At 38.7% G+C, this 16,201-nt stretch overlaps 1 protein-coding gene across 1 annotated transcript in view; it reads right to left on the bottom strand.

Moving 5' to 3' along the window:
* Positions 1-16,201, bottom strand: part of ATXN7 (ataxin 7) — a 132,004-nt gene that overhangs the window by 92,289 nt on the left and 23,514 nt on the right. Inside the window, exon 2 of the mRNA XM_063291528.1 lies at positions 14,854-14,940. The gene's annotated coding sequence lies outside the window, so the exon portion shown is untranslated. The remainder of the gene's footprint in view (positions 1-14,853; positions 14,941-16,201) is intronic.

The following is a 16,201-nucleotide window of genomic DNA, read 5'->3' as shown; positions in this document are numbered from 1 at the left end:
CAAGCAAGCACAAAGAGAGTAAATGAAAGAAAACAATTGCATTAATTATCATAATATGAAATGGAAATAACTTATGCTTAATCATATCACTGTGGTTTTTTAAAAAAAAGCTCACCTTTTTGATGTATACTAAAATATTGTCTTATAGGAAATTAAATATTAAAACATATAATCAAAACCAAAACAATTAAAAAGTACAAAGTAAATCAGTCAAGGTCCTATTTAAATATACCAGCTGAAAAACATGCTTGACATCCATTTAATCACAGTTGTACTGAACAGATGAGACTACTCAATAATTTTCAAATTTCTGGGCCTTTCTTACCTCCTCAGTAAGGAGAAGGTCCCACTGAATTTAATGGCATTTGTTTTTAAGTACCATCTACATCTACAGGACTGTACAGTACATTAAATAGTACTGGAAAGCTCATATAAAGACTCAGAAAATTAAGTTGCTCTTTGGCAGGCACAGAACAACATGCTCATACAATGCAATCCCTCTGCATTTCCCTCTTTTCAGCCTATACATATTATGTTCAATACATTTCTAATCAATCAAAACTGTCCAAAATTCAACATGCTAGAAAAATCCACTTCTCTACAACTAGACAATAAGGGAAAAAAAACAGTTACATCTAAACGATTTTTAAAAGCCTAATACCTCTTCTGTTTTTCGCCTCTGCCAGTTATCCTCTAACTTTATCCTTTATATTTCACATTAGGCTGGCCTGCACTAGAGTGCTCTTCTACATGACATGAATCAATTAATCGGTCAGTATTCCAGCAGAGAGAGAGAAGAGTGCTCCATTTCATCACTTCAGTGGTTAAGATTACCGACCGTAAAGTTATTGTGGAATAATGAGAGTTCAGAAACAGATCTTTATTGAGGTTGAAACTACAAAGCTAAATTCACATGTATACTGTACAAGGAGAAAGAATAATATTGTTTGCTATTCCTACGAATCACTCAAATTTTAAAGGGATCTGATTATCTGAATAACCATTAAAACACACTTTATGATATACCAAAATTAATATATTGAACAGTACTGAAATTGTGACTCTTTGACCATGTTAAGTAGGGCAGGAACAGCTATGACTGCTGAATCCTGTATTAGTTGAAAAATTGGGTGCTGTGTGGAACACCGTATTTCAAGCCTGAAGAACCATGCCATAAAGATAATGCTTCTTGTATGCCCAAATATTACAGGTAGTTCTTGCTTAACAACCACAATTGGGACCGGAATTTTGGTTGCTAGCAAAGCAGTCATTAAGTGAATTCGACCTGATTTTACCACCTTTTTTGCATCGTTCGTTAAGTGAATCACCGCATTAAGTGAAGTAACCGCATTGCTTAGTGACAGCAATCCCTGTAGTCACGATTGCTGTTGTTAACCAAATCCCATGGTCGTTAGTTGAGGCAACTTCCTTTTTTAAAAAATAAATATTAAGTTTCAAGAGAAGAGTGAAAACTACAAAAAAAACAAAAAAACTACGAAGAAGGAAAAAATCATTCCACTTTGGCACATAATAAAAAATCACTAAGTACAGTTACTGCTCCCCCTTATATCAAAATTTTAAAAAAATTAATATAAACCTCCTAAACATCTTTCTCCCCTCTGAAAGATAACACTTATTTAATTATTCCCTTCCTACCACTATTCTATACATTTCTGTATACTAAAATAAGAATCAATTAAAAAGCACACAGATTGTCTGCTATTATACTTGATAATACAACAGTTTTAATAATCTGAATCTTAATAAACCCAAAAACCAAAGACAATTCAAAACAGTAACCTTAAATCAAATCCTTAAAACCACCCAAATAAACACATTTTTAACCTTAATAATCTTAATCCAAATCTTTAAAAGAAAATGACATCAACCAAGCCCTTAAAGCAAACCAGATAGACATTCTTCAACCCTTATCCCACTTCAAAATAAACCAGAGCATTTACATATCCCCACAATGTGCACAGAGCTTTTCTCTTGAAAGAATCAAACAGCCCGACTGCCCCACTCAAAGATTCCAGGTTCTTTTCATGGCATTCCACCAGAAAGTCAAGTTCACTTGTGGCTTGCAGATCTCTCTCTCCCTTAAATTTCTCCAAGTCCACTATCTGATCTTCATCCAACATCTCAATAAAAATCCCAATCTCACTCTTAAAAGAAACATTTCTATTGCCATTAAATTCCTCAATTTCATCCACCATATCCCCAACCTGATGGCACATTTTAAACCTCATATTTTCCACAATATCCTGAATATCTTGCATAAAAGCTTGGTAAAAGTCAGAAGAAAACTGTTTAAAATCTTTTAGGAAGTCAGAAAAAATCTGTTTAAAATCCTCCATGTCTCACGCAATAGATTTTGGTGCTCCCTAGGAGCTTAACCAGCAAAAGCTGAGGATATGAAAAAGTTCCAGAATGTGTTTATGCAAGCGAAAATGAGATAAGGAGACAGTTCTCAAGGGAAAGTGAAAACAGAAAGCTGAAGGTTCAAATCAGCTGATCAACGTGTAGGAAAATGCTAATATCTTCAAATTCAATACAAAAATAATAACAGCAAGACAATTGTTTACTCTCAATCCTCCTATATATTTGGAAGGAGAACAAATCTAAAACTTAAAAAAAATTCTTTTAAGAAGTAATCCCCAAAATAATGATAAGCACCAAGAAAGCCAGCTTCTGCTTGCTGTAGAAAGCCTCTCTTGGGCACATATACTTAAAAAAAAAATACAAATTTGGTGATCTAGAAATGGGGTGGCAGGTCTTAATGTCCCTTTAAGGCTACAGTGCAGCTTGGAAAGTGATGAGGTCCCCACATTTGCAATCCTCTGGCTGCAAGCAGCCCTCTGGAGGACACACGGGGTGATTCCAGGTGTTTTCCTTTATTTGGAGAACATTTCTGGACTTCAGGAGAATGTGCCTAAGCCCAAAAAAGTTAACGCGTGGTCAGCTCTGCCCACTAAACCCACAGACACAGCCGCTCAGTCCACTATTCCCCACCAGTCAAGGCAACTTCCTGATGGTGTCCCACAACGAAAGTCAGTGGGGAAGCCGGCAGGAAACTGAAAGTCCCAGGCTGGCAGGCAGATACGTGGCTGCCGCCAGGTGGGGGAGTGAGTGAGTGGGCGTATGGAGGAGGCAGTGCAAGGGACAAGGAGGGTGCATGAAGGTGTGACAAGGTGGGCAAGAGGCACGGGTTGGGGAGGGTGCACAAGGGTATGGTGCAGGCTGGGGAGGTTGTCTGAGGGTGTGGCAAGGGTCAGGGAGGGTGCATGAGGTTGCAAGGGGGTGCGCGAGAGTCATGACACAGGTTGGGGAGCATGTGAGAGTGTGTGAGGGGGTGTGCGAGAGGCATGGTGTGAATTGAGGGTGTGTAAGTGTGCCGGGTCAGGGAGGATGTGTGAGTGTGCAAGGGGGTACACGAGAGGCATGGCATGGGTTGGGTACCCAAGGGTGTGGCATGGGTCAGGTAGGGTGTGTGAGGGTATGTGGCGGTATGCATGTGGCTGCATGGCACGAGTACGCGAGTGGGGGAGACTTACCCCAGTGACTTGCATCCTTTCCTGCCAGCTTCCCCACTGACTTTCTGGGGAAGCCAGCAGGGAAGGTTGCAAATAGTGATCATGTGATCACAGGGCGCTGTAACTGGTCGTAAGTGTGAACTGGTTGCCAAGTGCTCAGATTATGATCATGTTACCATGTGGGTGCTGGGATGGCTGGAACTCCAAGGACCAGTCATAACCACCATTCATTCAGCATTGTCGTAAGTTTGAGTTGTCACTGAACAAATGGTCGTAGGTTGAGGACTATCTCTAACGAGAAGCAGAACCCAGAAAACATGTGCAAAGATGTTGGGGGGAGGGCATTGTGGCCATAGAATCAGCAATGGTACTGGCCTATTCTAAAATGATGCCAAAAGGTAAAAAGAGTGATTATGGTGAATCTGTTTTGTAAAAGCCTAGCAATGTGAACAAGACTGCCCTACATACCCATCACCAAGGTAAATGAGAAAGAATACCTCTTAGATAGAGGTAACTTTACTACAATTCTTAAAGCTGCATAGTAAACAAATAAATGCTGATACAACTACTGAAAAGAAAATCTAAGAAGCTGCTGCTATGACAGACAAAAAAAAAGGGAATTTACTAGAGCCCCACCTTTATATAGTACATACAACTCCTGCCAAAAAATCCCTATGCTCTGAAACATTGTGAATACTGTTGTACACAATCACACACAGAACCCATACATGTGAATCACAGAGATCATGATGGGAAAAAAAATCAGTTGTTTTTTTTTTAAATCGTATGGCATAGCAGTTTGGTGTTCATGCTGCTTTTTTTCTTGCCGGGAAATCCTTGTGAGGTCCAGTAGCCAGATGCGTAGACTATTAGCTGTGACAAGTCACGTTGCCTGGGGTGCACCACGAGGAGGCTAGTCTACATTACACCAAGTTAATTCTATCTTTCTATTCATTAGTTATCAGAGCTCATTTAAATACTACTCTTTACTCATTATTGCATTAACAATGGTATAAGTATGTTTTAAAGTCATCATTCCCATGTAGACCAAGAAATGCTGTCAAGTGCCTGATATAGTTCTGTTTCTAAACTTAGCCCATCTTTAGCTGGCCAGAACAGCATGCATATCTCATGTAACTTAGTAAATCTACCTTTCACATCATATTTGATGGAAAAATAAACAGTATTAAGACAAAGAAGCAAACACACAAACACAAAACCACTATTTCTTTTCCCTTACCTAATGACTTAAACTTTATTGTTGAAAATTTACTTGAGCAGATTCCAGAAAGATTTGTTTGATCTTCTTATTTAACCTGGCTTTTAACAGCTACAATTAAAATGCATTCTATAGTAAGAGATTTGCTGAAATGTTTGCTATTTATTTATTTTACCCCTTATTCAGTTTAATTTTATTTTGCATACCTGAAACACGATGAAGAACTTACCTTCCAGAATAAAACAAAAACATCTAATTGTTATAGAAAATATATCATTTCATTATGCCAAGAATTTCATTTCTACTGTCAAATATGAAATTATCTTCTATTATTTTAAATGATCTTCAGCAAAGGATCGTTACCTTGTCGTGGTGCTGGAGCTTGAGCACCTCAATGATGCCATGAGCTAAACCGTGAAGGGCCACCCAAGACGGGAAGGTCATGACAGAGAGGTCAGACTAAATGCGATCCCTGGGGAAGGTAATGGCAACCCACCCCAGTATTCTTGCCGTGAAAACTAAATGGATCAGTACAACCAGAGATATGTCGGTATACCATCGGAAGGTGAGACCCCCAGGTCGGAAGATGGTCAAAATGCTACTGGGGAGGAACAGAGGATGAGCTCAACTAGCCCCAGACGTGATGACGCAGCTAGCTCAAAGCCGAAAGGACGGCTAGCGGCCGACGGTGCTGGTGGTGAACGGCGAATCCGATGTTCTAAGGATCAACACACCATTGGAACCTGGAATGTAAGATCTATGAGCCAGGGCAAATTGGATGTGGTTATTGGTGAGATGTCAAGATTAAAGATTGACATTCTGGGCGTCAGTGAACTGAAATGGACTGGAATGGGCCACTTCACATCAAATGACCACCAGATCTACTACTGCGGACAAGAGGACCACAGAAGAAATGGAGTAGCCTTCATAATTAATAGTAAAGTGGCTAAAGCAGTGCTTGGATACAACCCAAAAAAGGACAGAATGATCTCAATTCGAATTCAGGGCAAGCCATCTAACATCACAGTGATCCAAATATACGCCCCAACCACAAATGCTGAAGAAGCTGAAGTAGAGCAGTTCTATGAGGATCTGCAGCACCTACTGGACAACACGCCTAAAAGAGATGTTATTTTCATCACAGGAGACTGGAATGCTAAGGTGGGCAGTCAAATGACACCTCGAATTACAGGTAAGTATGGCCTGGGAGAACAAAATGAAGCAGGACATAAGCTGATAGAATTTTGCCAAGACAATTCACTCTGCATAACAAACACTCTCTTCCAACAACCTAAGAGACGGCTTTATACATGGACTTCACCAGATGGACAACACCGAAATCAGATTGATTACATCCTTTGCAGCCAAAGGTGGCGGACATCTGTACAGTCGGTAAAAACAAGGCCTGGAGCTGACTGTAGTTCAGATCACAAACTTCTTCTTGCACAATTGAGGATCAGACTAAAGAGATTAGGGAAGACCCACAGATCAGCTAGATATGAGCTCACTAATATTCCTAAGGAATATGCAGTGGAGGTGAAGAATAGATTTAAGGGACTGGACTTAGTAGATAGGGTCCCGGAAGAACTCTGGACAGAAGTTGGCAGCATTGTTCAGGAGGCAGCAACAAAATACATCCCAAAGAAAGAGAAAACCAAGAAGGCAAAATGGCTGTCTGCTGAGACACTAGAAGTAGCCCAAGAAAGAAGGAAAGCAAAAGGCAACAGTGATAGGGGGAGATATGCCCAATTAAATGCAAAATTCCAGAGGTTAGCCAGAAGAGATAAGGAATTATTTTTAAACAAGCAATGCGCGGAAGTGGAAGAAGACAATAGAATAGGAAGGACAAGAGACCTCTTCCAGAAAATTAGAAACATTGGAGGTAAATTCCAGGCCAAAATGGGTATGATCAAAAACAAAGATGGCAAGGACCTAACAGAAGAAGAAGAGATCAAGAAAAGGTGGCAAGAATATACAGAAGACCTGTATAGGAAGGATAACAATATCGGGGATAGCTTTGACGGTGTGGTCAGTGAGCTAGAGCCAGACATCCTGAAGAGTGAGATTGAGTGGGCCTTAAGAAGCATTGCTAATAACAAGGCAACAGGAGACGACGGCATCCCAGCTGAACTGTTCAAAATCTTGCAAGATGATGCTGTCAAGGTAATGCATGCTATATGCCAGCAAATTTGGAAAACACAAGAATGGCCATCAGACTGGAAAAAATCAACTTATATCCCCATACCAAAAAAGGGAAACACTAAAGAATGTTCAAACTATCGAACAGTGGCACTCATTTCACATGCCAGTAAGGTAATGCTCAAGATCCTGCAAGGTAGACTTCAGCAGTTCATGGAGCGAGAATTGCCAGATGTACAAGCTGGGTTTAGAAAAGGCAGAGGAACTAGAGACCAAATTGCCAATATCCGCTGGATAATGGAAAAAGCCAGGGAGTTTCAGAAAAACATCTATTTCTGTTTTATTGACTATTCTAAAGCCTTTGACTGTGTGGACCATAACAAATTGTGGCAAGTTCTTAGTGGTATGGGGATACCAAGTCATCTTGTCTGCCTCCTGAAGAATCTGTATAACGACCAAGTAGCAACAGTAAGAACAGATCACGGAACAACAGACTGGTTTAAGATTGGGAAAGGAGTACGGCAGGGCTGTATCCTCTCACCCTACCTATTCAACTTGTATGCAGAACACATCATGCGACAAGCTGGCCTTGAGGAATCCAAGGCTGGAGTTAAAATCTCTGGAAGAAACATTAACAATCTCAGATATGCAGATGATACCACTTTGATGGCTGAAAGCGAAGAGGAACTGAAGAGCCTTATGATGAAGGTGAAAGAAGAAAGTACAAAAGCTGGTTTGCAGCTAAACCTCAAAAAAACCAAGATTATGGCAACCAGCTTGATTGATAACTGGCAAATAGAGGGAGAAAATGTAGAAGCAGTGAAAGACTTTGTATTCCTAGGTGCGAAGATTACTGCAGATGCTGACTGCAGTCAGGAAATCAGAAGACGCTTAATCCTTGGAAGAAGAGCAATGACAAATCTCGATAAAATAGTTAAGAGCAGAGACATCACGCTGACAACAAAGGCCCGCATAGTTAAAGCAATGGTGTTCCCGGTAGTAACATATGGCTGCGAGAGCTGGACCATAAGGAAGGCTGAGCGAAGGAAGATCGATGCTTTTGAACTGTGGTGTTGGAGGAAAATTCTGAGAGTGCCTTGGACTGCACGAAGATCAAACCAGTCCATCCTCCAGGAAATCAAGCCAGACTGCTCACTTGAGGGAATGATATTAAAGGCCAAACTGAAATACTTTGGCCACATAATGAGAAGACAGGACACCCTGGAGAAGATGCTGATGCTCGGGAGAGTGGAGGGCAAAAGGAAGAGGGGCCGACCAAGGGCAAGGTGGATGGATGATATTCTAGAGGTGACGGACCCGTCCCTGAGGGAGCTGGGGGTGTTGACGACCGACAGGAAGCTCTGGCGTGGGCTGGTCCATGAAGTCATGAAGAGTCGGAAGCGACTAAACGAATAAACAACAACAAAACAACAATTTTAAATGATACTGAAAACATAAAAACAATAAAGGATACTACTAGTATTTATCTGTTAAATCAGGAATGTAAAATATCTCTTGCCTGAAAGATAACTCTAAGGCTTGAACTAAATGTTGAGGGCTGCACTCTAAAAGTGGACAGGGCTGAGAGGTTTCCAGGGGTTCTAAGGGGTAAAATAAGAGAAGTATGCAACTGCAAGGCTTAAGGCATGCATTTTGCCCTCTAAAATCTCCTATCCATGTCGTAGAAAGTGGCCCATATTTTTGGTTCCACTTTCTGAGGACATAAAAAGAATGATGATGACCTGCATTGAGGGTCAAGAATCATTTCTGGCTTTCCTGTGTCATTTTCAATACTGTACTGTAGGGAATAGGTATCTGCACGGTAGGAGATAAAGACAGACAGGTGGCAAAATCTGTATGACACTACAAACCCCTAAGTACTTGCATGTGATGTAATGGGACAAGTATGAAAGGGCAAAGCTTATACTGTGACATGCGTACATTTCGTCATTTTTGGATCACCCTGGTTAGGAACGGACACCTATGTTGCAGATACAGAAGCCAAAAAACAACAAAAAGAGTCATTTAAACTGAAATATAAAGACATAGAGATACTTCGACAAATACTTTCATGTTTAAAAACAATAAAAATCAAACCACTGCCTGGCAGCCTAGAGCCATACAGCAGCTTTAGCAATAAAGGCATAAACAGAGACCTGCAAAAGCAGTAACCCATTCCTGTTAGTGGAACAGAGATGTCCATTTTTCTCCCATTTATCTAGTCTTGGCACTAAAGAGGCAGTTGAGTAATTATAAAGACCTTAAATTACGTTAAAATACTATTTATGTACTCTACTTGAATAATACAGTGGCTGCTCTCGTCTAATGAACTCCCTCCTTAGAGAAATACTATGGAATCAATAAAATATGTGTTCAATAAAAATGCAAGAGTGATAAAACTTAACCTGATATGTAGATGTACATCTAATACTAGGTTTTCAATTTAACAGACCTTAATGTAAAACGCTAACATATAGTTTCTGCTCAACTCTTGGGAATTTATTATAACTATAAAACAAAAACAGGAAAAACGAGTTTGGTGGATAATCTTGTGAGTCAGTTTCTAAAGATACTTTTCTACATGCATATATACATACTGTACTCATCACACTCAACATATTATATAAAGTGCAGAAAAGGAGTAAGGAATAGTAAGACAAAAAATAAAAACATGAGTTAAGAAAACGTAGCTAAAGCTACTTAATTCATTGTAAATCTTTCAACTTCCAACACATTCCAATAGCTCTGCATTTTCTTTGCCTCTTTTCTTATTAACAATTTCTTGCTTCCTTCACTATGTTCTTTGCAATTATTGTTTCCTCTGTATACATATTATGCTGTACTTTCTTTCAAACTCAATTTTCCAGCATTCTAGTACACAGAATTGTTTTCCTATCCAGAGTCTCTTTTACTTCATCATTCCACCCAACGTGATTTTTCATGCATTCCACTAGCATTAATTCCATAGTGTTTTTCACTCTTTTCCTAACAGCTACCACATCCACCTTCCATCCTATCTGTTGAGAAATGAATCTAACAGAAGAGAACATATGTAGTTCAGGCTTGACTGTGGAGTCCTTGGTGCTCTCTGAGCTTGGTTGTTTCCTTGCAGACATCTCATTACCCAACTAGGTAACATCATGAGTGTGTGGTCTATTCCCTGTTTATGTACAGCAGCTTGCCCTGCCAGTGTTGGTGGGGGTGTGGTTTTCTCCTTGGTAATTCCTTCATTAGAGTATTTTTTCTGCTTGATTGTTTGCCTGGTGTTAATCCCTGCTCATCTGGGTGTTGGCTGCTGAAGGGGATGTTACCTGGTCTTTTTGTTTCTTTCTTAGCTTTCTTATTGTCTCTTTTGAATGGTGTGTAAATGTGGTTTATCTCTATGTGTCTATTGATGGCTGATTTACCTGAATGCCAAGCTTCCAAGAATTCCCCAGTGTTTCTGTATTTGGCTTGGTCTAGGAGGCTCACAGTTTCCCACCTGAAATTGTGGTTGAGCCTGTCCGTGTGTTGTGAGATTAGGGAGTTTTCATCATGTCTTCTGAACTGCTAGCCTTCTTCTTGTCTGTCCTACACAGTGGCTCTTACAGTCCTTACACTGTATATTGTAGATGACTGTAGAGAAAAGAATCTATCTTGGGGCTCCATTCTTTCTTTTCATTCATAGTGGACATTTTTACAGGTCCACCTTTCTCAGGGCCTTTTCCATGGTCTTCTTTACCCTTCCTAGGGTCTTTCTGCTTATTTTCTTTTCCTCTGTGTCTATAGATTTGTGATACTACCAAATAGTACTATCTATTTTAAACCCTTCTTTCCTTTAGTATTCTTCATTAATTCTCTCAATCTTTTATCATAACCAGTTCAAACCAATCTTGTTTTTCAATTTATTCCTTTGGCCTGTATATGCATGACTAGACTTACGCTAAAACCACATGGTCAAAACAATCAGACCTTTTTCTAAGCAGATACTCAACAAATACCATTCTCATTCATTCTTGGGTTTCTTAATGGTCCTGTCATGTTGTTGTACTCTCTTGTCTCATTACCACCCACTCATGTGATCTAAAAAAAAAAATGACTGTTTCCCCCAGATTACATGCATCAGAATGTTGTAAACCTCCCTCTGCTTCTCCAGTCTTTTCATTATCATTATTAGTGGAGGGTAGCATGCAGCTATCACCAACTTAGGAATCCCTACTGTCATGCATACAATCTAAATGCCACTAAGTTATGCTTTTTCACATACATTTTAACATTTTTCATTTCATTCATTAAATTACACCTTCATTTTCATGCCTGCATTTATCAGTTCCACTCCAATAGATGAGTCCAGCTTCATTCAAATAAATCTCATCCTTCTCCTTTCTCTTACTTTTCACAAGCACACACAATTTTTTCTTCCATTAATTCATTTTGTTTACTAATTCATGCTCTTTATCATATGTTCTTTTCACATTTAAACTCATAATCTTCCATATGCCATGGCTGTCAACATACGGGCTCACAGATATTGACCTGCACCCACCCATCATGGCTCTCATTCAACCAATGCATTCATCTATTGGTATATATTATTAAACTGGTTTTAGCTATATTTCATTTTTTCCCTCATATCATTCATTTAATTTCTTTTTCTTATTATATCTCATTCCTTTTCTGTGCTCAGCATAACACTGCTTCCCCTGAAAGGGAACAGCGTGCTAAGTATGTTTGTTGCACTTAATCATTTGACTGAATGACTGAAAGGCAAGGTATAAGATTTCAGACTAAATATATCTGGTTCAGATTTTATGATGCACAGTTTATTAATCACAAGTATATTAAACACATGAGATATGCACGCTCCTGTAGTAGTTTAATTTTGGGGCGAGACAGCACAGCTATGAATCCTTTTAAGTATTTGCCTAACCAATCATTTCTGAGAAGAGAAAGCAACAGTTTCCATCTTAGCCCAGTAACTCAGATTCTCATCCTGTAATGGTAACAGAATAAACTACCCCAAAAGCCATTTTTTTTGTATGGAAAAAGGATTTCAGATAAACAAAAGGTATGCCATCCAGCAACGCTATCAGATAGTGAAACCGTGATTGACTTGTAGATTCTAAGTATGAGAATTACATGTATCCAGCCAAACCACATTTCACCGCAAAAAGCATGTTTGCTATGGAGATGACTGTTGGAGGTTATCTGTACGGTCTACAAGCAATCTAAGTACGTCTTGCATTGCATGGGATAGAAAATAATACCCTCCAGATTATGCCTCTGCTGCATAGAAAATAGCATTATAATATCACCAAAATTAGATCCTCTCAAACGCTGAGATATACAACCTACATCCTGAAAGCACTGGGTCTAGAGCCATTCCAAAAGTTGTCACTAGCTTGTAATTTTTTAATGTAACAGAAGTGTTGCTTAATTTTTTTTCACATGACAGAATGGCCACCTCATATTTCAGAGCCTCTCCCCAGCTAACTCCTTCTCTCTGGAACTGACTCTCCCTTGAACTACATTTGCAATCTGATTTCACAAGTTAAAAAAGGTCCTTTTCTTTTTTCAGAAAGAAGCTGGAAAAATCCATCTTTACAGTTGCAGCACTCAATAGCAATTAAAATTATCATAGAATTGGGATTAGATTACATTCATTGAATTGACTGTTTTATTTATGTATATGTGTGTGTTTATAATTTGTTGTATTTTTATTGTTATTTGCTTATGCAGGTAGTCCTCAGCTAACAATGGCAATTGGGACCAGAATTACCATTGCTAAGTGACACAGCTGTAAAGTGCAACGTCACATGATCATGACACTTAGCAATGGCAATTCTGGCAGTCCAGGTTGCCATCATTAAACAAGAACTGCGTGGGTCGTTAAGTGAGGACCTTACATGACTGTGACTTCTGACTTCCTGCTGGCTTCCCCATTGACTTTGCTTGCGGGAAGCCAGCAGGGAATGTTGGAAATCGTGACCACATGACCATAGCACGCTCCAATGTCATAACTGCAAACTGAGTGCTTTGTGTGACCATGGGGGACTGTGGAAGAGCAGGCTGCTTAGCAAAACTGCAGGCACCTGTGTTGCCTTCTTTCCCTGCCATTTGAGCCTTCCCCCCAGCATCAGCACACCAGAGTTGTCAATAAAGCTGCAACCTTGACAGAGATGTGGGGGCAGGCGGGAGGAGAACAGTGGACACACATGTTTTGGAGCTCTGCAGCCACCAGCAAACAGAATACAGCTGCCAGATGAAAGGTGTTTTTCCTTCAGAAGGAGTAGCTGGTGCAAAAGAGAGGGAAAGAAGTATACAAGCCCAGCAAGACGAAGGGCAACATAAAAAAGGTGTAAGAGCTCTACGTGCTGGCCATTAACAGAAAAAGAAGAAATCTCAGGGAGAGGGGACTTAAGACAATACAGGCTTAAGAAAGAAATGTTGATGCATATTAGTAATAGTATAGAGCCTAGTAAAAAGGTAATTATAAGTGTCATGAGCACTGATGGTGAGCAGGAGGGGGCCCCTATCCAGGGGGGAAAACGCATTGAGCAGTCATTCAAAGAGACACAGAACAGACCCGCCTTGACTTTTGGGGTTTATCTGTCTGGGTTTTCCCACGCTGCTTCAGTTTGTTAGGATTTTCTGTCTAATGTAGCAGTAATAAAACATAGAGACCTATTCCTCGTCTCAGCATGGTTCCTGACTGTTAGGACAGTAATACGGTAATAGGTAGTAGAGTAATAGGTACTAGTAATATAGTATACTGAATAGTAATAGTATAGTGTATAGTATAAATATTGCCATAGTAATAGTAATTGAAGAGTAATAGTATAGAGCAGTGTTTCTCAATCTTGGCAACTTGAAGAGATGTGGACTTCAACTTGAAGTCTATACCTCTTCAAGTTGTCAAGGCTGAGAAACACTGGTATAGAGTAATAGTAATTTTCATAGTAGTAATAGAGAGATAGCAATAGAACAGAATATAGGAAGCACTCATATAAAAGTGATATCTATCACTTTTATATACTTGTTTTTACAAAATAAAAAGTCTCCCCTTCGCTCATAGGGAGATATAAAGAAACCACCTGGTCCAGGGTCCAGTGCTTTTGTGTCTCTCTTGAGTCTGGGTCAATCCAACCGGGAATGGTTTTAAAAGAGAACCCATGACAGGGACACTACAAGGACCCATCATCAATACCATTCATTCAGCACCGTCATAACTTTGAACAGTTGCTGAACGAATGGTTGTAACCCAAGGATTACTTGTATTGCATTTAGATATAAGCACAAACCAAAACAAACAAACAAAAAAAAACACCCCACCTAAAAATAGCAATTTTTTCTGTTGGCCTATGTTTTTACTTGGATTTCAGAGACTTTTTAAAAAACTGTATTAATCTTATTTTGAGGCTTATAGCATAATTTCAATCTCTTTCCCGTTTCAAGATGATGGGAAATCATGCCATTAATCAGCTAATTTTTAAAAGGTTCCAAGGGCTATTAGAAATGGTTTGGGAGGTGCACATGGCCCTATATGGCCTCAGGTTATATATGCACTCCTGCTTTATTAATTTAAAATATTTGCAAAATAGAATCTAGTCTTTGAACAATAAGATAAAACAGCAGTTTATTCCTGTTGTAACTGAGTGACACATTCCTGTTTGAAGTGCTCCCTTTTCCTTTGAGTGATATATGCAACTCCCTCTTCTTTAAAAAAAAAAGAAAAGAAAGGGGAGGGTAGAATTCTTTCTAACAGAAAAATATTTTTCTTATGCAACAGTCTTCATCATCCCCATCACTCTTCATTTATTTAGTAGCAGATCACTGGTGTTTCATTGTCCAAAAGATATAATCAGCTATATAATAAGTATATACTGCAAAACTAGTTTCTTTCAATATTTGCATGTTTTTTCTAACAACTCATGTATGTTTATGTGTCTGTCTGCCTATATATAGGTTAGTGGGTCACAGTACCTTAAAGTCTGGTAAAATTCAGGTTGATATATCAATTGATCATCATCTGTCTGGATTGTGGAAGTTTCCTTTTACAGCTGATTAAATCTGCAATGGAATACATAATAAAATCACTATTACAATAATAAGATTTTTATTTAGCAAAAGAATGCAGGTCACCCACCCAATACTAATAAATCTTCAGCTTATTTGAACACAATTGCTTAAAGCTTAACTATCACCAAAGCTTTTGTATTTGAAAAATAAATTGAAATTATATGAAAAGTATATTTTAATAGTATTTAGAGAGAAATTAATAGAGAGACTCCAGGATCTTTTTAAAGACAAAAAATAATATTCTTGAGCCCCTTCAGTTAAAAGAAAAAAAAATCCTGCCCACAGATCTAGAGATTAAGTATTTTTTTCTTGGAATTTATAACAGAATGTCAGCAAACGCCCAGAGCAGCCCAACTGAGCAGCATCTGCAAGGGGGCAGGCAAGAGGGGGTCAGAGTGATGAAAGCAACATCATAATGCAAGCCCTGTCCCTTGTCGCATGCACTGTGATGTCACATGTATGCCCAAAAGGGGTGGAGCTTGTGCTATAACACTACAATGATGCTTTCAACGTTCAAAGCAGACAGATCGTGAAAAAAACCCTGGTTGAACATAAAAGCAATACAAAACATTTTAATTTATAGTAATAGTTTGATATCAACTGTTAACAATTTCAGTGTTATGAAAATGAGCATCCTATAGAGCAGTATTTCTTAACCTTGGCAACTTGAATATGTGTGGACTTCAATTCCTAGAATTCCTCAGCTAGCCTAACTCTGGATGGCTCACAATAAAAAAAACAAAACAAAAATAACATACAGATTCAAAAAATATAATACATACAAAATATAAAAATACAAAAGCTAAGGCACCTCATATATATTCTTCAGTCACAAATTCACCAAAGCCAGGCTCCACTAACAACCTGACTCTAAAGTCTAAGAAAAGAATCATTTTTTTACAGGCAAGTTATTGTCAGTAGCAGATTCATCTCCATTTACAGTAATTTTCTTTTAACTTCTAGTTAATATTAAAACATAGACAGAAATGTTAATGCCATAATCTATATTTCCACATAGTAATTCTGCTTCTTAAATTAAACTACCTGAATATAAATATCCAAACTGCAAAAAATGTAGAGTAATATTATGCAGTTACATCATTAAACTTAATTTACTAAATTTCCAAAAAGTAATTGAATGCTTATATAATTTAATATTCAGTGATATTACCTGTATTTTAATAAATTTGTTTAAGTTCCATAACAAATAGTGTACACAGAAATTGAAATTAAAATTTGGATTTATTAACTA

This window comes from Candoia aspera, chromosome 2, assembly GCF_035149785.1.
Source record: "Candoia aspera isolate rCanAsp1 chromosome 2, rCanAsp1.hap2, whole genome shotgun sequence".
NCBI lineage: Eukaryota > Metazoa > Chordata > Lepidosauria > Squamata > Boidae > Candoia > Candoia aspera.
The sequence above is the reverse complement of the archived record's forward strand: the minus strand, read 5'-3'. Positions and strand labels throughout refer to the sequence as shown.